Source organism: Chlorocebus sabaeus, chromosome 22 (genome assembly GCF_047675955.1).
Source record: "Chlorocebus sabaeus isolate Y175 chromosome 22, mChlSab1.0.hap1, whole genome shotgun sequence".
Classification (NCBI taxonomy): Eukaryota; Metazoa; Chordata; class Mammalia; order Primates; family Cercopithecidae; genus Chlorocebus; species Chlorocebus sabaeus.
This window is the reverse complement of record NC_132925.1, coordinates 53,916,528-53,941,352: the sequence shown is the minus strand read 5'-3', so window position 1 is coordinate 53,941,352 and position 24,825 is coordinate 53,916,528. Positions and strand designations below refer to the sequence as shown.

The 24,825-nt window shown below is 49.0% G+C and overlaps 1 protein-coding gene across 7 annotated transcripts in view; it reads right to left on the bottom strand.

Annotated features, from left to right (window-relative positions):
- Window positions 1-24,825, bottom strand: part of ATP2B2 (ATPase plasma membrane Ca2+ transporting 2) — a 381,947-nt gene that overhangs the window by 264,287 nt on the left and 92,835 nt on the right. The gene's annotated exons all lie outside the window — the stretch shown is intronic.

Sequence of the window (24,825 nt, the reverse complement as noted above, 5' to 3'; positions counted from 1 at the left end):
AAACAAGGTCTTCCCTGTGGCCAAAATGTTGGAAAAAACTCCTCCAAGGGCACAATCTATGTGACCTTGGTCAAGTGATTTAACTTTCTGAGCCTCAATTTCCTCATCTGTAAAATGGGGAGCATCATGGGTTTGCGTGACAGTTGAAGGCATTGATGTTTGCAAAGCACATCGAACAGTGCCTGGCACAGAGTAAGTGCTAGAGAAGGATTTGTTAGGTAAACACAGAGCACAAATAAGATCCAACTTCAGCAAATATCAGCTCCCAACTTTTTCACCCCAAATGATTCCCACACTGGTCGGAATTCGCTGGGCACACAATGTGGTTAATTTAAACACTGCGGCAGAGAGGTGAACCTGAACGGCATTTCAATGAACACAAACCTTATTTTTAACGAGACATACTTTGGCACTTGCAAGAACATTTAAAAATACCTTCCCTGTTCCTCCAAAGCAGCATTGTGCGGCAACCAGGTCCAGGGAGAAATCCTTAGTTTTGGGGTCGTTGTTTCTTGGGGGGACCTGGGCTCTGGGGGTGTTGGCCAGAATTGCTGCAGGGGCTGCTGAAGGTGTCCATGGCTGAGAGTTGGAGACAGACCTTGCAAGTCATTGATTCAACCCCCAAGTTGATGGCCATAGTTCTGTCTGGTTCTCTCTGGACCAAGGGTCTTTGGGGAGAGATTCTACATCTTTCTTTCAACAGCACACAGGGACACCTGATACTTGCCTACACTGCGCCCATCCAGGGATGGACTCTTGGACTGACGTTCCAGTGGGGAGACAGATGATGAACAGAGATGAATAAACTATCAAGATCATTGCAGAATTATATGTGCTTTGAAGAAAATTAAATAAGAAAGTGGGATAGAGAGACTCCTGTACCTGTGGTGGGGGCAGAAGGTCTGTAGGCGGGCAGTGAGGGCCTCTCCTCAGAGGAGGTGATGTTTGAGCTGAGAACGGAATGAGAGGGAGGAGCCACTAAGATCTGGGAAGTGTGCTGGAGGCAGAACAGTAAGTGCAGAGTCCCAGAGGGGGCTAAGCCTGGCGATCAAAGAGAAGGGCAGGGCCCTGGATTGTGATGGGCTACCAGGGGACTGTCTGGGAGTCAGAGGGAGAAAGAGGCAGGTCAGACCACACAAGACACCAAGGGGAAGCCACACCATGTGGCTCCGGCTGGTACCATGCATTCTGCATCTACCAGCAGCATGGATTGCTCACCCTGGCAGTTCTGTCCTGGCACCGTGCTCAGCACACAGTAGGTACTTAATAAATGTTTAATGACTAGTCATAAAACCCAGCTGAACTTCCATGTCAGCAGCAGGCCCTCAATCTCTAATTAAAGTTTGCTTGTTTTTAAATCAAGCATCTGCTTCCTGCATTTGCTTTCTTTCAGAAGGTTCTTGTGCATTTCTCATCACGACCTCTGTTTGCTCAACTGTTGGGCAAAAGGAGTGCATGCTATGATTTAGACTGTGCAGCATCTTGAAGCCCTTGCAAAGAGGCTGTGATATCTTGGCCCTGACACCTAGAAGTCCCTTGGCTGGGAAGGATTGAATTTTGTTTGATGCTTGCAGTTGCAGTGAAATGTTGATGTCCAAGTGTTTAGGGAACAACAGCAACAACAACAAGAGAGCCCGCCCACGAATGAATTATTTCTTTCAGAACTTCCCCCACTCCCAATAAAGTGCCTGTGGAGTATTCCACTTAGCTTGCACTATATCCAAACAGTGCCTCATAAAGGAAAAGCTGGTTCCTTGACCCTAAGCCCTATTTTTCCTAGCCTGAGCAGGTTTAGATCCTTTACCTGGGACCTCTCTCACTCACCCAGTGGGAGAATGCTGGGATCTTAGGCTCCGTGCCCTGATCCCATACTGCATTCAGGAATTTCTCATTTGAGGTAGCTGACTGCAAAAGATGCAAGTTGTTTTAAATATACTTCATGAACGTAAGGCAACTTTGCAGATGTGATCCATTTAATCCCTGCTGTAAGGGAATTAATGACTCCCAATTTACAGATGAGGAAAGTGAGGCCTTAGGATGTTATGGGATGAACAGGAAGTCTCTGGTGGGTTCGGATTGACCTGGGTCTTCTGACTGCCAGTTGCACCCTGTTTTCTATTGCAAGGGGCCAATACAAATGCAAAAGCTCAGTGTCTTGTCATGGGGCTGGGAGGGAGTTACATGGGACATTGACCTCCTGCCATCAGAAACAACTCAACAGAGACTGGAAAGCAAACAGAGCAGCTGTGCCCAGGACCCTGACGGCAGTTCCTTGGCAAATTCCAGGCACTAATCACAGGCCAGGTGCCTACTGCTTGCTGGACCCTAGGAACATCGTGGCAAGCAAGGCTGCCCTCCTGCAAGGGACAGTCTGAAGGGATGGTGGTTATTAAGCCAAAGAAACTTGCAAGGAAGAGAACTTTCCGCTTGGACTTGAGGCAGAGCAGGAGCTTCCCGGGTGGAGATAGGGTGGGAGGGGGCAGAGACAGGGGCTTCTGGAAAGCTCAGGGAAGGCAAGAACACAGAGGAAGGAGCCAGAGGCCAGCTTGGTGGGAATGGGGACCAGGAGAACATGCAGGGGATGAGGCTACGGAGGTATTTCCCACAAGGCAGCTGGAGCACCTGGAGTCCAGCTCATCCCCTGGGACATGAAGTTTGAGTTCAGAGAAGGCTTTACTTTGGGAACGCTCTTGTTCCCTTCCTGGCGGCCTGACCCAGCCCACAAGTGTCCCCGCACAACCGTGGAGGCTCTACAGGTGCCACCCTGGATCTCTGTAGGTGCATCCTCACACCCATGGGCTCTTCTGTACCCCATGGTGAACTGCATGTACGGGAGAAGCACAGGTCACAGTCCCGAATGTCCACAGAGCTGAGCTGCCCACTCTTTCCAGAGGGAAAGGGAAATTTTGCTTGTGACTGATATTCACAGACTATCCTCCCAGCCACTGCTCACAGGAGCTGCATTCCCTGACCTTCCTGCCTTAACTCCTTAATTATTGTACACTTTCGGTCAATGCTAAGGACCTAACTTCCCATTCTACCACTTGCCAGCACTCACTCCTGATTCCAGACACAAATACCCACCTGCTTACTCATGTCACTGCGGGATATCTAACAGGCACCCCAAGCATAACACAGTTTCACCCGGTTTAGCCTTCTCTTCCTCTGGGCTTCCCACTTTAGCAAATGGCTGCCATCTTCCCAGTTGTTCAGACAAAATCCAGGAAGCTCTCTTAGACCCCTCTGCTCCCGCATGCCTTGCACCCATCCACAAGTTCTGCTGGTGCTGTCTCCAAATAGATCCTGAATTGGACCTCTTCCCCTCTGCTCCTGCCACACCCAGGTCCAAGCTGCCATCACCTCTGGTCTGGATGCTGGCAACTCTCTCTGGCTCACACACCTGCCCTGCTATAGCCTGGATCCCACAGAGCAGCCAGATGGTTCATTCCAAAGCACAGGTCACATCATGTCACACCTCTGATCAAACTTCTCCAATGGTTTGCACTGTAATTAAGATCCAGTGAGAGCTCCATTTGCTGGCCTGCAAGACCCAACTCTGCCCGTCTCTTCAGCTTTTTCTCTGCCTCACTTCCCTAGTCACTCTCTCTACTGGCCTTCTTTCTGTCTCACCAACATGCAAGTTTGTTCCTGCTTGGGGCCTCTGCACTCACCATTGCCTCTACCTGAAACGTGTTCCCCAAGATGTGTGTCTACCTCCCTCTGTGATTCAGAGCTCAGCTCCAGGGCTTCTCTGCCAAAGGCTTTCCCTTACCTCCCTCCCTAATGCTTTTTCCCTCGTCATTTTCCATCACATCACACTATTTGGTAGTGCCCTCAAAATTAACTTCTCTATTTGCTTACGTGTTCCCTCTGTTCTGTCACTGGAATATAAGCTACATGAGAACCTAGACTCTCCAAACTCTCTGTTTAATCATGGGGTATCTCCTATCTTCAATCTAGAACCCTGCCTGGCAAATAGTAGATGCTCAATAACAGCTGCTGACATACTGACTTCCTCCCTGCCTTCGCCCAGGCTGTGTGTTTCCTCCTATAGTGCTGTCCCCGCAGTGGTCATTTTTATTAGTCAAAGATATTTTTAGAGGAGATAGATAGTGGTATTTGTTAACTTCTGACCAAAGCCATGATGTCATCATTTTTACCCAGTTATGTCCTTGCTCTGTCATGATTGAAAAAAGTGTCATTGGAGACTCCAGTGTCCCACATTTGCAACCTGGGCCCTTAGCTCAAGTCATCAGCAAGAATGAGAGAAGGATGCTGGGAGCAGAGGAGCGGAGAAAGGAAGGGGACCCTGCCGGCACCTGGGGTGCCAGTCTTCAGGCCAGGAGCTTTTCTTGGGTCCTCTCAGTTGAGTCTCCATCATCCCAAGGGGAAGATCTTATTTTTGCCATTTTGCAGACGAGCAAACTGAGGCTCAGAAGTTTAAACAACCTTCCCAAAGTCACACAGCTGGGAAGTGGTGGGATTTGGCACTAGTCTGTCTCTCCAGGGGATGAACCTCTGAGGTTCCTCGAGAGAATCTTTGCTTTCGCCCCTGAGGATCCCATCTTTAAATGGCTGTGCATTCTTCTGTCCCCTTCTCAGAGGGAGGCACAGCTTAGAAGCATGCCACCAGCCTCTCCTCAGAAGGATGAGAGGGAGCATCTGGATGGATTGCATTTCCAAAGCAAGAACTCCTGCCATTCCTCAAAGTTTGATGGAGACCTTCCAGAGAAGGTGGTGCACATTTTGCTTAAACACACATGGCATCCAGACTGAGTCCTTCTGTCACACCCCACTGCCCGGCTCTGCTCTGGTCCCTGCTCACATGGCACTGCCTCAGTGGCCTCTCCCTTGGCCAGCTACACAGTCCTCCCCATCTCTGCCTCACATCTCGCCCTGACCTCGAGTGAGTTTACCTCACACACTTAGCACCACCAGATAATCTATTGTGTTATAAATATCCTAGCCTGTAATCCCAGTACTTTGGAATGCCAAGGCAGGTAGTTTGCTTGAGTCCAGGAGTTGGAGATCAACCTGGCAACCCCATATCTACAAAAAACAAAAACAAACAAAAAATTAGCTGTGTGTGGTGGCGCATATCTGTAGTCCCAGCTACTAAGGAGGCTGAGGTGGGAGGATCAGCTGAGCCCAGGAGGTCCAGTGAGCCACGATCATACCCCTGCACTCCAGTCTGGGCAACAGAACAAGACCTTGTCTCAATATATATGTATATATTGAGAGAGACAGGGTTGTTTAGTTTAGTTGTTTTATTTTATTTTATATTTATTTATTTATTTATTTATGAGACAGACTCTTACTCTGTCACCCAGGCTGGAGGGCAGTGGCTTGATCTTGAACCTCTGCCTCCCTGGTTCAAGCGAATCTCCTGCCTCAGCCTCCTGAGTAGCTGGGATTACAGGCACATGCCACCACACCAGGCTAATTTTTGTATTTTTAGAAGAGAGAGGGTTTCACCATGTTGGCCAGGCTGGTCTTGAACTCATGACTTCAAGTGATCTACCTGCCTTGGCCTCCCAAAGTGCAGGGATTACAGGTGTGAGCCACTGCCCTGGGCTTAGTTTAATTCTTCATTGTCTTCTTTTTTTAGAACATAAGCTCCAAGAGGGCAAGTGTTTCTGTTTCTGTGTTTTTATTTATTTTTTTCTCATTGTCATGCTCTTAGTGTCTAGAAACAAGGCTGGCACACAGCCAGAGATCAATAATATTGGTTAAGTGAATGCATTTAATTACTGTATATACTCAGTCCACATTTTATGCCTTCCTAATGTTATTCTGAGATTTCTTCCTTTAAATAAAAGTTTTATTATATAAGCAATACAAATCCATAGTGAGAATTTTTAAAAAAAGAGGAAAATAAGAACCTTCAGCAATCTCCCCATGCCACTAGTACACTGAGGAGTATTCTCTCATGGATTTTACTTATTCATGGATACAAATGTATTTTTGCAAATTCATTCATTCAAATATTAGTTATCACATGTTCACCGTATTTGAGGTGCTGTGCTCAGCACTGGGATCTTACTGTGCAGTTGACATTTAGGGCTGGAAAATTCTTGATATGGGGTTGCACTGTGCATTAGCCTTTACTCAGTGGATGCCAGCAGCACCTCTCTAGTCATGATGGTCAAATGTCTCTAGACATTGCCAAATGTCCCTAAGGGCAAGGGTGGGCAGAAATGGACCGTATTGAGACTTGCTGGTCTAGAGGAGGAGAGGGAATGTTTGTAAAGGATCAGCATACTTTATGCTGTCTCGAGTGCCCATAAATTGGCACTCATCAATATTTGTGAACCCTTTCCACATCCCGAGACACCTTCTGATGGCAACCTGTTCCACAATTCATAGCAGCAGTTCCACGGTCAGGCACTGAGGCCATACACTTGACTCTGCTTCAAAGGCAAGCACAAGAGCACACCACCTCCTCTGCCTATCTCTGGGCTGGCATCACCCAGCCTGACTCCACCAGTATCCACCAGAATGGAGGGAAGCATGGGTTTCTGGAGGAAAGGATCTCAGCCCACATATCTCTCACCCAGCACCCACTCAGCACTTCCTCTAGGGCTCCCTTGCTGAGTGATTGACAGGCACTATTTCACGGAATCTCTACCACAATCTTAAGAGGTAGAGATGCTTTTTATGCCCATTTTTACAGACGAAGAGAGTGTGGCTCAGAGAGGTTAAGTGACTGGAAATTCAAGAAGAAAAGAACTAGAAATAGATGCAACTGGAAATAGCCTCCCTTTTATATTTAAGTCCATCTGGATTCAAAGAGAGTTGTCTGCGGCTGGCAGTGCTGCGTGAGCCTGTGTGTTAGATATTAGGAGGAATCTGGGGCTGGTCTCAAGGTTCCCAGATCCTGACATCTTTTAAGGACATAAGCCAGGCAGCAAGAAGGGGACAAAGTCCACACACCTGGGTAGGGGTGCATCTGGCTCTGGGACTCCAGTCACTGGGAGGAACTGGACCTGTGGGTGGGGATGGGTCAGGGTGGGCTTCCTTTGAGATCTTGCTGGCAGAGCTGCACACCCCCGGCCTGGTCCCCCTGAACTCCAGCCACTCCCATTTGCCCATCCCCACTCTAGGGGATAAATGGAGTGGCCCAGAGAGGCTATCAGAGTCCTAGAAGGATAGAGACCCACTGTAGGATTTGGTCTCTCCACAGCCTTGCTCATTAGTAAGTTCATTAGTAAACTTTTGTTGAGTCTTTCCCAAGCCTGGAGATATGGAGACGACTAAGGTACAGCCCCGAAGAGGGCTTACAGACCATCAGAGGAGACAGGTTAGAAATGGTTGTGCTGAGAAGCGTGCTAGAACACTGGAAGAGATGAGCCTGTTGCCAAACCCAGTTCCACTGCGATGCAAGCGTATGTTAATGCTGTCCCTGAAGAATGGCGCTGTGGGACAGGGTCTGCTTTGGGTCAGGCAATCAAGTTTCCAAACACAGGACCAGCCCTTGTCCCACAGGATCTCAGAGACTCTTGTGGGCCTCAGTTTTCCAAATGGGATCATAGACCCAGTCCTTGATGAAATTATGTGCTTAGAGCACTTAGCTCAGTGCCCAGCACTTATGAGGTACTTAGTAAAGTCTCTAACACCTGTCAGAATGGCTGAAGTAATAATGAGAACGAATAAACACTGCCAGCAATCCCAAGTGTGGGTGAGGATGTGGAACTACTGGAGCTCTCATCTGTTGCTGGTACCTACTCTGAAAAAGAGTTTGTACAGTTTCTTATAAGGTGTAACATAAACCTACCACACAACTCAGCAACCCCACCCCTAGGCATTTACTCAGGAGAAACAAAAACTTATTTCAAACAAAAAAATAAAGTGTCTCTATTCATCATTACCCCAAACTGAAAACAATCCTAATGTCTCTCAATGGACGATGAGATGAATGGATAAACTACGTCTGGTGCATCCCTCCCATGGACGCTACTCAGCAAGAAAAAGCAAGGTACTACTGATACATGCAATTGGATCTCCAGCCACTGTGTTAAGAGAAGCAAGGCCCAAAGCTTACATTGATATGATATGATTTTTGATATGATTCCATTTTTCAATGGTATTATGGAAAAGGCAAATCTGTATATCAGTGGTTGCCAGGAATTTGGAGGAGGGAAAAGGTTGACCACAAAGTGACGAGGGGTGAATTTGGGGGGTAATGGAACTGCTCTGTGCCTTGATTAGGGTGGTAGTTACACAACTGTATGCATTTGTCAGAGTTCACCGAACTGTACACTAAAAGGGGTATGCTTTACTGTATGAAAATTATTTCTTAATTTTAAAAAATAGAACAAAAGCCTTCTAGAGTGTCCTTCAGCCTTGCTGAAGACTCCAGGGTCACCTCCTGGGTCATTCCTTCCTCCCCTGGGTTGCCTAGGGCTGGCAGGTGCCTGCCTCCCCTGCATGGCAGCCCAGCCTTTCCCCTCCAATGTGGAGAAAGAGGCACAGCTGCTCTTGGATTCGCTCTGCGTCATTCTTAGTGGAAGACTGCTCTCAGTGGCCACCCAGGGCCATGGGAGCAATGGATTTCTGTGAGTTCTCCTGCTCCAAGGCACTCTCCTGCCTAATAAAACCCTTGAAGAGGAAGGAGGCCAGTTGTGCTCACAACATCAGCATGGAGGAAGAGCCTGAAGCATGTGCACCCGTGCATGTGCCTTCAAGACTTGGGGACTGAGGACCAAGTTTCAAAGGCCAGCTGTTCATGTCCACTGACACAAGGCTCAGCTCCTGAGCTCCCTGACCTCCTAGTCCCCACACTTTACAAGCCAGGGAGTGGTGACACCAGGTGAGGACTTCCTGTTGAAGGCTCCAAAGCACCTTCCTGTTCCCATGCCCTGTCCCTGTAGGTATGTGAGCTTATAACTCCTGGTCGACATGTGCTTTATCTCAGCAATCCCCTGCTTGCCCACAACTGGAATAACCACAGTGCTGGTGACCCCTAAGTCAATTCACCCTTCTGAGAGGAAGATCTGTCTTGGGTTTTCCACCACGGATGAACCTCCCCAGTAGGCGTCCTTGAAGCACTGTAAACAGGTCTTCCGTGAATGTGTAATTGACTCATTAGTTCATGCAGGCACTGGGGGTTCAGTGCAGTGCACACTCAGCCTCCTTCACTTGCATGTCCACAATGTACTCTGTGGGTCTCCTCAAGCGGACTTGCCCTCATCAACCTGTCCTCCACACAGCAGGGGCCAACCCCATGCTCAAAACTTTCCAATGGTCTCACTGATTTAATGATCAGGTTCAAACACACTAGCTGACCCCCAAAGCCTCTAAGGCCAGAGGTCACTGAGAGCAAAGCCTCGCATAGAGCTCACTGCTATGGTGCCCCTGCTCTCTCCCCCTCAAATCATTCGTCGTGCTCCTCTCCACTGGATCACTCAATGGATCCATGAATCTACCACATACAAGCACGGCATGCACTCACCTGTCTTAAAAACACGCCCTTCCTTGATGTCAGCTTCTCTTATTGCTCAATTTCTGTTTTCCCCTATGGCTATAATCCTATCCTACAATGCTTGCTTCAAAATGGATGAATAACTATAATGCCAAGAATTCTAACAGTCTTGATAGTTCAAGTTTGGAAAGCACTTTATAACACCAAATTGGTATGATCCCAGATGTGGGAACTTAGGCTTGCACTGCTGAAGGCCGTTTAAGTAGTGCCATAGAAACCCATGTTTCCTGACCTTCAATTCCAGGGCACCTTCATCAGCCAGGGATCAGGGCAGGCCAGAGGGACTGAGACAAGATACCCAAAGGTGAGGGTCATCTAGAATAATAGGGGTCAAGTTCTAGAAAGCAGGTGTGCATGCAGAGGTCAAATTTGAGCAGGAAGCAGATCAGAGGACCTCAAGGTGGAGAAGGAGATCTGAGACCTGCACTGGTCCAGGGCTCAACCATGTGGAAGGTTGGGAAGAAGAAGAAACTCACAGATATGGAGAACAGCCATGGTAATGACTTGATCCTTCTCTTCCTGCATCTTCCTAGTGCTTTCGGTATCTCTACCATCCCTGATTTGCAGCTTAGGAGGCCAGGACTAAGAGACATGAATACATAATGCCCCTGGGCTGATTTGCCTCAATGGAGGCAAATAATACAAAAAGAAGGGAAGTGGATGGTGGAGAGATTTGAAAAGAGTTTTTCAATGTTTGAGATTATCTATAATCATAAGCCAAACATAAATAAAGTCACTCACCTATGTGGTGGAGCAGGGATCAGAGGCCAAGCCTGGGGGATTCCCACACCCATGCCCCTTGGTCTGTGCCCCACAGAGACTCCGCCCATCCCAGGTTTGTGCTTTTCTGTTGGAAAAATTCTGGGCATGCAAAGGCCCAGAGTGTCCTTCTTCTTTCCCCTTGAAAATGGAAACTTGAGTAATAACTCTTGCAGACATTTTTCCTCCCATATCTCCAGGGCCTTGTCCCTTCTGAGAATGGATCTTTGTCTTGTCATCATGAACATGAAACATCCATGGCCACACCTCTTCCACCTGTCCTGAGAGTTATGGCACTCCCACAGTGGCCCTGTCTGCTCAACCCAAACACAAGTTAGTTTTCATTTCTTTTCCCACTGCCACCCTGGAACATGACTGTTTGCTTCCATTTACTGTCCCCTCTCCCCACTTTTTTCGGGACAGGGTCTAGCTCTGTTGCCCAGGCTGGAGTGCAGTGGCACAATCATGGGTCACTGCAGCCTCGACCTCCTGGGCTCAATCAAACCTCCCACCTCAGCGTCCTGAGTAGCTGGGACTACAGGTATGCACCACCACAATGCCTGGCTAATTTTTGTAATTTTGTAGAGATGAGGTTTTTCCATGTTGCCCAGACTTGTCCCAAACTTCTGGGCTCAAGCAATCCACTTGCCTTGACCTCCCAAAGTGCTGGGAATACAGGCATGAACCACCATGCCCAGCCCATTTGCTATGTCTTCTAATGGGCCTCAGGGAAGCATCATACACCTGCTGTCAGGTTAGAGATGGATTTCAAATTCAATTCTATTTTTGAAAGAAAATAAAAGGAAGGTCACCTAAAAAATATATCAAAATCCATAAGTCTCCATTGGGCACTTACTAAATTCTAGTTCTTAGACCCTTCTAAGTCTGCAGTATTAGCCCAATTTTACAGATGAAAAACTGAGTCTTAGAGTGGTTAAGTCATTCACAGCCACGAGAAAACAGCTGGAATTTGAACTAGGTCTGAGGGACTCCAGAGTTCATGCTCTCATTACCAATACCCTGGCCTAGAATAGGCTCTGAGGGTTCACTGTCTGTGCAGAACAAGTTTATTTAATTAGCATCTATATTTGTCTGGCACTGTATTAGATTATTTCAATGTTTTAGCTTATTAATCCACACAGGCAAAAAGAAAGAGGTATCATCACCCCCATTTTATAGATGAGGAAATGGAGGCTTAAGTGGTTAAGATCACCAGCTGGTTAGAGGTTTTAACTTAGGTCTGCCTGATATCAAATGCAGTTATTTTCCCAGATACTCACACTGAGTCCAGATGCAGGAACTACAATCAATTCGAAGACCAATGCAATCACCGACAGACCGATTCAAAGGTACTGCAATATTTCGGGAGCCCCCTGCTGATCAGGACCTTGGAGAGCTCCAGGTGCCTCTGAGTTGATTGGCTCCAGGATGCTGACCTCAGTGCATTCCTAGGTTCTCATAGGCCCACACTGGACAGATCCCTCCCACTCCAACCCGGAAGCCGTTGAAGGGCTAGCATTTGCTGCTGTAAGTGGGCCTTTAGTTACAGGACACTGTCAGATGTCTGGGGGCCTTTTGGGGAAGGAGGTGTGCTGGAGGTTCTCAGGTCATGAAGTGGGGTGTTAGTCTTCTTAGACATTCCAGTGAGCATCTCCTCTTCTAGGTGCAATCTAAGGTCCTAATTAGTAAGGTGTACCTTACTGAAGAGTTCTCAGTGGAATAATACACGTTTCCAGCTGCATCCCACCAGTTTATAAAATAATTATTTGTGGCATTATCATTTTCCATCTTCACAACAGCCCTGTAAGTAAAATATTACCCTCACAGTGCGGACAAGGAAACAGAGGCTCAAAAATAGTAGATGACCTGTCCAAAGTCACACAGCCAAGAAATCTCAGAGCTGAAACTTAAACCCTGGTGATCATTACACCAAGTTGCCACATCTCATGTAAAGAGACCACATTGCCTTCCATTAAGGATATTACATTTATCGAAATTATGTTTACTTGATGCTTGGAAATTTTGTTTTGAGAGTCACCTGTAAATATGACCATACTCCATCACATTTTCAGGATTCAAACATCATGTGTTAATCGACACAAATGAAGATTGCTTAATGGAATAAAATCCAAACTTCTTTCCATAGCCTACAAGGCTGTATGTGAACTGACCCCTGCCCAGCAATCTGACCTCATCTCTTATTGCTGTCCCCTTTGAGTGCCATACTCCAGCCACATCAACCTCCCTGCTGCTCCTCGAATGCGCCAAGCACATTCCCAACTTGGCATTTTTGCACTGACTGGGTCCTCTGCCTGGAAGTCTCTCCTCTCAGATCTTTGTAAGCTGCCTGCTTGTCACTGAGCTCTCAGCTCAAAGGTCCCCTCTGCAGAGAGGCCCTCCCTGACTACCCGAGTAGCCTCTATTCACTAAACTACATCACCTTGCTCTATATCCTCCCCAGCACAGACACCTGCCAGCACCTTAAAGACCCATTTAAAGCAGAAGACCCAGCCCTTCAATGGCTTCCAAGTCGAGGTGGGAGGCATTTGTTCATGACACTCTGAAACAATTCAGTTGATTGAGTAGTGCATTTTCTTTCTCTCTTATTTAGAATCAAAGCTCTATGAGGGCAGGGACTCTGTGGGTATGAACATCACTGTGTTTCCAGCATCATGTGCAGGGCAGACACCTAATAAATGTTTGCTGAAGGAATAAACTTCATAATCTGTCTCATGCAGTGACCACAAATTTAGATTTTGCATGTCTCCAATGTGTCTCTGATTTCTTCAAGGGAGATGCCAAGGCTTTGAAATCAAAGTTCTTAGAACATTTTTAGTAGCATGCCCCATATAACAGATGCAGAGGGAGAAGCTGTCACTGTAGAATGGTTAAGCATCACTTTAGTAGCAATCAAAAGAGCTCATATTTCTTCAAAGAGGAAAACAAAAAGTCCCAGACAGGATTGTGAATTCCTTGGCCGTTTGCTCCTCCCTGGCTTAGTTTCAAAAGAGAACCAGGGTTTCCTGAAGAGGGGCTCAAATTATTCTGAAGGGCCACTTCTCTCTGTCCTTTAAGACGTAAACTCTACAGTCAGCTGCCAGCAGCAGCTCAGGGATGGGAGAAACACACAGTTGAGAAAATCTTCTTTCCCAGACGAAGGAGGCTGCAGGGAGCCAGAGAGAGCTCTGATATGCGTGGCTTCCCCCAGGCACACTCTCTATGAGGAATTCTTAGCAAACCAAGGCACGTGGCACACCACAGGTGAGTATGCGTGCACACACGCACGCAAGTGCACATGCACACAGACACACCCAGGCACACACACAGACACACACAGGCACACACACGCACAGGGCCACACACACACACAGGCACACAGGCACAAGCATACATATACACGCACACACATATGCATGGGCACACAGGTACACACAGACACATACAGGCACACACACAGGCACAGACACACACACAGGCACACACACAGGCACAGGCACACAGACATACACACACACAGGCAGAGACACATAGGCATATACACATAGGCACACACACACAGGCACAGGCACCCAGGCACACACAGGCACATACACACAGGCACAGAGGCACACACACAGGCACAGGTACACAGGCACAGGCACACAGGCACAGGCACAGGAACGCACAGGCACAGGCACACAGGCACACACACAGGCACAGGCACACACAGGCACAGAGGCACACACACAGGCACAGGCACACAGGCACAGGCACACACACAGGCACACACACAGGCACAGGCACACACACAGGCACACACACAGGCACAGGCACACACACAGGCACACACACAGGCACAGGCACACACAGGCGCCCATACACAGGCACACGCACACAGGCGCGCACACACACACAGGCACACAGTCTCTCAGGACTTCTATCAGCCCCTCCTGCAGGGAGTTGCAGGCATGGCAGGGAAGTTAGGGGAAGCCCCTAGGTTAAGAAGGAAAGAAGGAGGAAACCACGAGCAGAGCTAAAGGAGGGACAAGTAACTGGCCATCAAGCCATCCCCAAATATTTGCCAAGTCGCCCCTCACCCTTGTGAGCCAGCTGTGTGGCAGCTGAGTGAAATGGTTCAGAATGTCAGGTCTGGAGCCAGACTTAGTGGGTTTGAATCTCGGTTCTACCTCTTGCTAACTGTGACCTTTGATAACTTATGGCAGAACTCTGTGCCTCAGTTTCCCCATTTGCTGAAAGAGAACAACAATAATAGTATCTACTGCCTATAAGTAAACTTTACATACATTTCAGCTGCTGCCGTGTGTTTTTAATCGTTGCCATCGTCCTCAAGCCTTTGAGCCTTGGTCATCTCCTCTGTTAAATGGCCCTGAAGCTACCAGCCCTCAAAAGGACATGACAAGGACTAAATTGGAAGAGGACATCATCTATTGGGTGAACATCGCATATTGAGGGCCGATTTGAACAGGATGCTGGATTAAGCTCCAAGCTGGGCTACTGGGGGGCAGGGACATGAACAACACAGTTTCTGCTCAAAGGCAGATATCAGGGGAAGGTAAGTGATGAGACAAACAGGAAAAGACCCCTCAGAACACAAAAGTCTCATAGGAATTCAGGGAAGGGACAGGATTCTCTGTGAGGTATTCCAGAAAGGCCTCACAAAGAAGTGAATTGAGCCAATTTGAGATAAACGAAGCTTGCTGCAGGGGCATGTGAAGAATGCGGTACCTCCGCAGAGATTAAAAACAGGGTGTAAGGGCCAGAGTCCCTGGGTTCAAATCCCAGTTACTCTGCCTCCAAACTGTGTGCCCTTGAGCAAGTGGCTTAACGTCAACTGTGCCTCAGTTTACTCACCTGTGAAGTGGAGGTAATTACAGTACTTTCATTGGTTGTTACCAAGATTAAGAGTGATGACACATGTTATACATGTAGCCTAATGTCACAAGCTTTATGTTCTTAAGTGACAAAATTTGGAGGGAACATAATACACTTATGTTCTTAAGTGACAAAATTTGGCTCCTACCCCTCCCAACTATGTACTCTCCTGAGAAAAAGAGAACACCACCCTGAGGCTACGGGGATTTAAAATGAATGACCCTCAACTTCCTCCTCAAGTTACTCTAGACAGATTCTTACCTTTGAGCTTTCATCCCTGCACTTCCCACACCTACTTAAGCTCTAGGAGGATCTGTGGTTGAGCAGATCAAAGTAAACAAGCAAGCGAGCAAACATACAGAAACCTGAGTCTGCACAGAATCAGCGTTTGCTGATTGACTGCACAAATGCATTTAACCAAGAAGAGGGCATTTCCAAGGTAGCTTCTCAGTCCTAGAAACAATTGAGCAGGATTGATGACCTGTATGAAGCCCATGGCCTGGAGCACACACCAAGGGGATGCTGATGTGGCACCTGTTCTCTCAGCCATGGATCTAATAAGACATTTATTTTATCCCCTTCAGGGAAAAGCATACCTGATAACAGGTAAGTGATCCCACCTGCCCCGTGTTACTGTCCCAGCCCTCTGCCCAGGCCTGCAGTAACAATCGGCTTCAGAGAGGGACCCAGTGCCCAGGATCATATTCCATTTCCCCAGGGGGAGCGGAAGCAAGCCCTGAATCTTTGGGGCCTTAGTCCACACTCTGGGATGCTAGTAGAGGAGTCTTTCAAACATGTAGCTCAGGCAGCTCCCTGCCCCTGCTGAATAACCTTCAGTAGCTCTCTATGGCCTTCCGAACAAAGTCTGGAGGCTGGGTGTGGGTTTGACAGGTCTCCACCTACTCCACACCCCTGGGCTTCACCTGTTTCCGCTGCTTCTCACCAGAATTGGCCTCACCCTCCTGAGCACTCCACCTTTGGCTCTTCTGAGGTAGACTCCTGCTCATGCTCCCAGACCCTCCTCTTCACCAGGAAGCTTTCCCCTCCCTGCTGGGGCTCCCTCCAGCCCCCACATCACCTTGTTCTCCCAGGTGCACTCTAATTTAATGTCTTTCCCCTGGACTGAGAGCCCCTCGAGGACAGGCATGGTGCCAGCTTCATTTCTGTACCCGCAGCACTGTCCAGCACGGGCATGCTCCCGAATCTGACAAGGGCTCAGGAACCTCTCCCAACTGAACGAGCTCCAGCATCATGGAGTTCACAGTGGACTTTGAAACCAGGAAATTAGGTCACTTTTTTAGGTGGAGTGTTTGCCCCCAGGTATTACCTAAGTGTATTCATTCAACTGTGACTGAGTACCTGATCTGCACCAGAACTGTGTGAGAAAAATAGACAAAGCCCTGTGCTCATGGAGCTCATGTTCTATAAGGGGGTGGGGGTGGGGCGACAGGCAAGCATTCAAATGGATAAACAAGATCATTTTTGAGTGAGGCGGAACGTAGTACAGGGGGTGGAAGGTGATTACCCGGATTCTGGAGGGCTTCTTGGAGAAGAAGACATTTGAGATAACACGGAACCAAGGGGAAGGTAGGATAGGTAGCTTGGGCTAGGCTTTCCCACAGGCCTCTCCATTCAGAGTTTCGTCTGCACCGCCTTGCTGAACAGTGCACCATTTCTGTGCAAGAAGCCAACAGGTGGTAGGAGCAGAGTATTGGAGAGCAGAGGGGCTGGGGCTGGTAGGGGGCCATGGGGGCCACACCCCCATACCACCCTCTACTGGTTCTGCCCTGAGCCCCTGCTGGGCCTGTGCAAAATCAGAAAATATATTTCTCTTGCCCTAGGGGTTTCATTTCCCAAATGAGTCCCCAGAAGTGCTGTTAACCGGATGCCCAAGGAGAGCTGGCACCTTACAGGGTGGATTCCTCTGCACCGAGCAGTAACCCATTGCTGACTGGCAGCCAGTCACGTGCCCCCAGGCTCTGTGCCCGCCCCTTGCTCACCATTTTCTGGCTGGAAAGAGTCCAGACATTGGACTTCTATCTCCCCTAAGTCATCTCCCCCTACCAGCCTGGAGCTGAGGGTGAGGGCAGCCTGCTCAGCCCCAGCAGCTGCATATTTAATTAAAATGGAATCACAGTTCACCCAGGAACCAAGGGGTAAAACAAAGGGCCCTTTCATGGCGGGAACTGGCTCTGCTTACAGGCATTGGCCGTGGATTTACTCACAAGCCTCTGGTTTCAAACTCCAGACGGGGCTGGTGCTCTGGTTCCCAATCAGCGGGATCTGCCACCCTCTCCCTGCCCCCAGCCCGGCAGTGCTGACTCTGGCTTGCCCAGGGGCCCTCTGCCCAGTTGAGGGCCTGCCTGCAACTGTTCTGAGGGCACCTGGGGATCACTCACCTTGCTTCCCAGAAAACCAACCTTTTCCCTCCCTGGAGAGGGCTGAGCGAGGGCATGGGGAGGGAGATGAGCTGGAATGAGGGGGTTGACCATAGAAAACATGTGGCGGTCAGGCGAAAGCCCAGATGAAGTGTGTGGGGCAGTGCAAGACTGAGCAGTCCCTGGGAAAGAGGTCGGGCATATGGTTGTGACTCACCACCCAGCAACACCCCAGCTTCCAAGACCTGGACATTCTTGGACATTCTCTCTGCCTACAGCAAGCACAGAGTGCAGCCAGGAGACCCCCGTGGGTCTGTGAGCCTACTGTGCACCAGGCCCGGCCTCGCAGGCTCGCCCTGCTGAGATCTCTAAAGAATCTCTGAGGACAGAAGGGATAGTGTGCCAAGTGTAGCAAAGGGCAGGAGAGTGGCCACACTCTCTAGGCAGAAAAGAAGAAGGTGTCCCCAGAGGCCATGATTGGTGCCCAGGGTGAGCCAGGATACTCCGGGAACACTCAGAATTGGCACAGAGGAGTCCAGCTGGGTCATACCCTTAGTCCTGGGCCCATAACAAGGGGGGCAGCCACTGGCTGGTCCCTGGGACAGGCTCCAATCGTGGTGTATTCAGCCTCAGCCCCGAGCGGAGGAATAACATGGGGAGGGAGGACTTGCCTGAGTCAGAGGCCTTGGATCTGGCCTGGCTGTGCTCCAGGCTGGCTGTGAGAGTCTCCCCTTGCTGGGTCTTGGTTTCCTCATCTATAAATGGAGGTCATAATTTGAACCGCTGATTGTGGAGGAACCGTGAGTTAGAAGGTCTCTAAGACCTGTTCGACTTAGCATTCTGTCTGTCTCGGTCATTCAGTATAAATCTGGTTCCTACTCTTCCCCCAGGTACCTCCCCATTAAGGCTGGTGGCTCAGCAGAGCCTGGCAGGGAAGGCCCCTGGGGAAGGGAAGGCCCAGGAGCCTGCATGTACCCACAGCAGCTCACACCTAACAGCAGCAAGAGCTGCGGGGGAGACCCACACCCTGGAACTTGGGCAGAGCCCAAACGGAGGTCCCCAGAGTTCAGGGCTGAGGGGAGCCCCACTAGGAGCCATCCACCAAGTCCCTTCCAGCCATGGCCCTTCTCCCTACTCTCTTTTGTATTTTTCTTCATTTCCTCCCAGTTAAGCCCGCTCTTGGGAACATAATTCATTAATATGGGATTAAAGGGATCCAGGTTGCCTCAGCCTGAATGTGACCCCGGACAACCTGAGGCCCAGCGGTGAAGAAGGCCCAGGACGTCCTCCCCGCACCTGCAGAGGAAGAGCTGAGGCTCCAGCGGCTCTCCTGGCAGTCAGAGGCAGTGCTGGGTTGAAGCGCCCTCAAAGCTCCCTCCCCACCTCCTGTCCTGGCCTCTGCCCCCTCCCTGCCCTCATCAAAATGGAGAAAGCACTGAAAAATTCTCACTCCTTTGGTCACAGAATGTGGGGGTCTGTTCTGGAATCCCACCCACTCTTCTCCCCCTTTTTTTCTCCTTGTCGGGCTGCTCACATCCCTGGACTTTCCCAGACTCTGCCATTCTGGAAGGTTCTAAGATGACGGCTGGCCCTCACTTTCCATAGAGTGTGTCCTTAGACCATGATGCTCAGAGAAGGGATTTCAGGCCGCACAGTTGGGACATGGTGCCTGCACCATTTCATTCTTGGGAGGTTGTCTCAGCGAGAAAAGACCCAGCTCAGGGTTAATGTGCCTTTAACACCTCTGACCTTCTCCCTCCTAACAGAGAGACACAGAGCAGAACTCAGGCAGTGCCAGCGAGGTGGAATTTAATCATATGATGATTTGTATTTCTTTGTATTTATTTTAATGCTTAGCTTCTGTTGATGACAAGCAGTATTATATTCCACTTAATTGCATTAAAAAGTTTCTTTTAAAGCAAACATAATCAGGTAAAATGGTGAACTGATGAAAACAAGACTAAATGGGTAATCGCGTGGGTGGTTCACAGATAAAAACGAATGACTGGAGTTGGAGGGAAACTGACATGGAGGACATACTCCACCCTTCACAGGTGGATAAAGCATTTGCCCAAGGTCAGCTCCTGGCAAACTGGGCTTTGAACTGGGCCACACCTTGTACCACCCCTCAGAGCCTCCCTCCTCCTGCACTTTTGGGGCTGTTTCATTTCTCTTCTCTCTGAACTGAGCCTCCTTCTTTTCTTAACTTCTCAACACCCTCTCTTTTACTTTCTCCCACATCCCCTCTGTTCTGTCAACCCTGTGAAGCCCTATTTAAGGCCATCCTTCCACTGGCCAAGAGGCAGAAACCTGAACTAGTGAGAAACGATGATGAGGTGTGTCAGGAAGAACTCAGACCCCACATCCAACCCCGGTGACCCTGGCCCTCTTAAGCTGAGCAAGCCTGCAGCAGCAGTTCACCTTCCCTGGGCCTGGCTTCGTTTCCTTGGTAAGAAAATAATAACTCTATCCCCCTGGGATAGAGGCCTAAATGAGCCGATGCCTCTAAAATGCCTAGCACGGTGCCTGGTGTGTTTGGCAGATGCTCAATACATGTCAGTTCTCTAATAGAATCGTTTCTTTTCAAAAGGATCACAGCATTGCTGTGAGTGTCCTTGGTATGTTCAGTGACACTCTTGACAGCAGATGAGGAGTCTTAAAATCGCTTTAAAAATAGAGAAGTAGTCATTTATAATTTGTACACTCATTGTTGGAATGCAAATGATGCTGCTAAAAGCCTGCTCTCCTAAGTGGGCTTGTTAAACCATCAATCTGCTTAGCAAACCCTTTTCTTCTGTCAAGTGCAGGTAAGAACCCTCTTGCAAGCGTTCAGGATAACAGAGCTCAGACCTAGCTCCTGGAAATGAGATTTTATTGATGTGGTTACTGTGAGGCCCGGGTAACCCAGGTGTTCTCTGCTCTCTGTTCCCCCTCCCTCAGCTGCCCAGATTGTGGGGGTAGGGCTAAGAAAAATAAATCAGAGCTGAGGTGTTCACAGATCTTTGTTCTGGCATTACATATCAATCCACCTTCTCCTTCAGTCTTTCCAGGAACAAAACCCAAATCTAAGCCCAATAAATAAACTTAACTCTCAGATGACAGAGCAACCACAAAGGAAATGAAGATCTTATGGGTGCCTGGAGGAGGGTAAGACCCCATCTGGGTGGACGTATCATTCTGTCTTCAGCCCTCCCTCCCCTGAGAGATATATGTTTGACTGGGTGGCAGGTTTTCCCTTGGGTATCCCACGGGCATCTAAACTTAACATAGTCCAAGCTAGAATTATCACCCCTCCTCCCTCTGCTTCCACACTTTTCTCCTCCCAGATGTCCCATCTTGGTGAGAAACACCACCAAGTTGCCCAGGTAGGTCAGGGAGCTGGCAGGCACCCTAGCCTCACCTCTCTCACACTCTCCAAGTTAATCTCTGTGTAAATTTGACCCCTCTAGAATCTATCCTCTCCTCTTACCCCATAGCTATGGCCCAGGTCACCATCACCTTCTGCCTAGAGCCCTGTTAAGACGTCCACCCACCTCCCTAGCTGCCATCTCTCCTCTCCAAGTCAGCCTCCACGTGGCAGGTGGGCTAAAGTCATACAACACGCTTCCCATTGTTTCACTTCTCTACTCCAGACCTCACAGTCTCCCCTAACCTTCCGGATGAAGTCTAAACTCCCTAACTCCTTTGCAGACCAAGTATTGATTGGGTGCTTCTTGTGGGCCAAGTCTTGGCCCCCAGCTATGAGACACAGCCTGCTTGCCCAGAGTCTGGAATCCATAGCTTCTCATACCACCTACCACCATCTGCCCCACTGTTGGGTCTAAACTAGGACTGCAAACTGGTAGCCCCTTTCTATTCTGTTTGGTTTTCCCAGTGTTGGCTCAGTGTTTTGAAGTCAGGAGATTCCACAAAAAAACCTGGGTCCCTGACATCTCTGAAAAACTTGGAAGATCAGGTAACAGTAGGCCAGCTTTTCTTCATATTAACAATTGCATGGAGTGCAGTCCTACTTCCCTTTAGAGCCATCAAGCCCTTTCCAGTTGGCCACAGTCTCCACCACTCCATATTGTCTTATACCCAGCCTGCTTTTCTCACAGCTCATGGGTGTGGGCCTGTGGATATTAAAACCTGCTCCCCCTGCTCCATGTACAGCTTTTCCAGTGCATTCAACTGTTCTTGTTCTGAGCTTTAGCCCCTGCTGATCCCTCCTCCTGGAATGCCCTTTTCACCCCGTCTATTAAAAGTGCTCCTGCTGCTTTTAATAGAATGTACCACAGCCTTCTGTGTCTCCACTGTACAGACATCCTTCCAAGCATCTATTACACCAAAGCAACCTTGTTTATTAATACTTGCATCTCTCCCACTAGAATATGATCCCACTCCACATCTCTAGGGAATAATACTCTAACTACTTCACAAATGGGTCTTCAGGAAATTATTCATGGGTGATGGGCAGATGCTGACAGTAACAAAACAATAGCAACAACGAAACTAGCCTACGTGCTGGACTCCAGGCTAAGCATTTCCACACGTCCTCTCATTTAATGCTCAACAGAGCTCAATGTGGGATGCTAGCATCATCTCTATTCTACGTATGGAAAGACTGAGGCTGGAGCCCAGGGTCTGATTCCAAAGCTGGCCTGTTCACCATCCCTGGGCATGTGTTTGGCTCAAAGTCTTTCTTTGTTCCCACCTGAGAAGTCATGGCCCAGAGAGGGCAGGCTGGGGGGAGGCTGGGGAATAGTTCTGGGAACCAGAGCTGGGGCTCCCTAGCTTGTCAGGAAGTAAAGGAAAGACCTAAGAACACTTTGTGAGGCTGGAGCTGGGCGATTACTTGAGGCCAGCAGTTTGAGACCAGCCTGGGCAACACACTGGGACCCCATCTCTACAGTTATTTATTTATTTTTTTTGAGACAGAGTCTTATTCTGTCACCCAAGTGGGAGTGCAGTGGTGCAATCTTGGCTCACTGCAACCTCCACCTCCCGGGTTCAAGTGATTCTCCTGCCTCAGCCTCCTGAGTAGCTGGGACTACAGGCATGCACCACCATGCCTGGCTAATTTTTGTATTTTTAGTAGAGATAAGGTTTCACCATTTTAGCCAGGCTGGTCTCGAACTCCTGAGCTCAAGTGATCTGCCTGCCTCGGCCTCCCAAAGTGCTGGGATTACAGGCATGAGCCACCATGCCCAGCCCTCTACTTTTTTTTTTTTTTTTTTTAAATTAGTTGGCTGTGGTGGTGTGCACCTGTGGCCCCAGCTACTCTGGAGGCTGAGATGGGAGGTTTGTTTGAGTCCAGAAGTTCAAGGCTGCAGCGAGCTACAATCGCGCCACCACACTCCAGCCTGGGTGAACAACAACAACAACAACAACAACAACAACAACAACAACAACAAACCTAAGGACTCGGGCTGCTGTTTCCAGTGGAGGAGTTCAGTGTTCAATCTGGGCTCTGCCGCTTGTGATCGGCAAGAGACCCCAGGTGAGACAACCCGTCTCTCTGAGGCTAAGTTTTCTCATCTCTAAAATGAGGGTAGTACTGTACCCATATCCTCCAGGGCCAGAGTGTATGTGAGAGGAGGCAATGCATGCCAAGAGCCTGGCTTGTGTGTAATAGATGGTGTCAATGACTCTTAGCAGAGTCCCTGGGCAAAGCTGCAGTCTGCACCATCTAACCCCGGGAGATCAGCCCCTGACCAGTGGGGTGGAGAGAAAAGCCAGGCTTAAGGTCCTTTGCTAGTCTTCGGTGAAGTAGGGAGTGCAAGATTTCAAATCCTCCTGGATTGTATATTGGGTTGGAGGTCCAGTTCCCTCACTTAGTTAACTCTGGAAGTCAGTCTGAATCCTGTGGATGGACATGTGTGCAGCAGAGGTAGGCATATGCATGCAGGGGAGTTTTGGGGATGTGTATCTGTGTCTCTATTCCAGGTAAATGTGTCTACTTTTACAACGGTTTGGAGCACAAATGTACACGTCTGTGTGTGTGTGTTTTATACACCTGCTTATGTATAAGACTATCCATTCCTCCCCAAGTCTCCCTCAGTCACTGCTGTATCCCCAGGGCCTGGCACATAGTAGGTGCTCAATAAATGTGTAATGAGCTCAAAAAAGTGTAATGACAGAGTCTACACACACACACACACAACACACACACACACACAGAGGAGAGAGACAGAGGGAGACTGTTCCCATCAACCTTTGTCTTAAAAACATTTAATTTGGCAACTCAGGTATGAATCTCATACTGTTTTTAAATGTTCTATCTTTTCCAACTTCACCCAGAGACAAGATGCGGCATTGGCTTGGTGGTTGGGGGAGTGAGTGGAGAAGCCCTGCACCCAAGTCTGTCAGGCCTGGGCAGGAAGCTGGTTGACCACGTACTGGCTGTGTGACACTGGCCAGTTGTTTCTCTCTGATCTGCTTGTGTGAGGGTTGAAAAAGTCCAGGCAGTGGAAAGCCCAGAACAGAGCCTGAAACAGTGGAGGAAGCTGCAAAGGAAGTTGTTTAGTTGCAGTACTTCCAACCAGGAATCCCCCACAAAGCTGGACACTCCCAGACCTCCAGTTCTGGATCTTAGAAACCATTGCTCCCTGACGTTTCCATTTCTCCTAAGCCAAGGTCTTTTCCAAAGCCAGACAGAGTCCCTGGACTCCCTAGAGAGGGGTCAGTGGTGGGTCAAGGTGGTGCCCCATTAGCCATACCCCAGGTATCCCTGACCTCTGCACACGTGGTACCCTGACCAGGACACAGAGCCTTTCTAAATGATCCATTTCTAGGGTAGGCTCTGCACCACCCTATGCCCAGTGGCATTCCCATTCAATATCTGAAAAATCTGCCCACACTAGGGAAATGGTACTCACTTTCCACACTTGCACTTAGATGGAAACGGGGTGCAACCCCAAGCAGCGAGGGCCAAGCTAAGCCTGCCGTAAGTGCAGGGTAAGATCTTTCTGTTTGAGTGTGGCGGCTGTCACAAGTTCAGTGACCACATGTAGATTTGGAGGGTGTGTGGATGATAAATCTGGCACTGATTCAGCATCACCAGGGTTTACCATGAAGCTTGCTAGGGTAAGGGCCTGGGGGTGATACTATATCAAAGTCAGGTCCCAGTATGACCAGATTTGACCTTATGACCTCCCTCCCTCTCTCTTCCACCTGCTCCTTCTCCCCTTGCCCCCTCTCTCATCAAGAGGCAGCATCACCCACCCAGGCCCCACTGTCCACTTTGAAATCATCCCTGACACTTCCTTTTCCTTCACAATTGACCCTTGTCACTCAAACTCAGAAAACAGCTGAGCTGTCCCCCACTCTCCACCTCCTGACTCCACTACCTTGTTC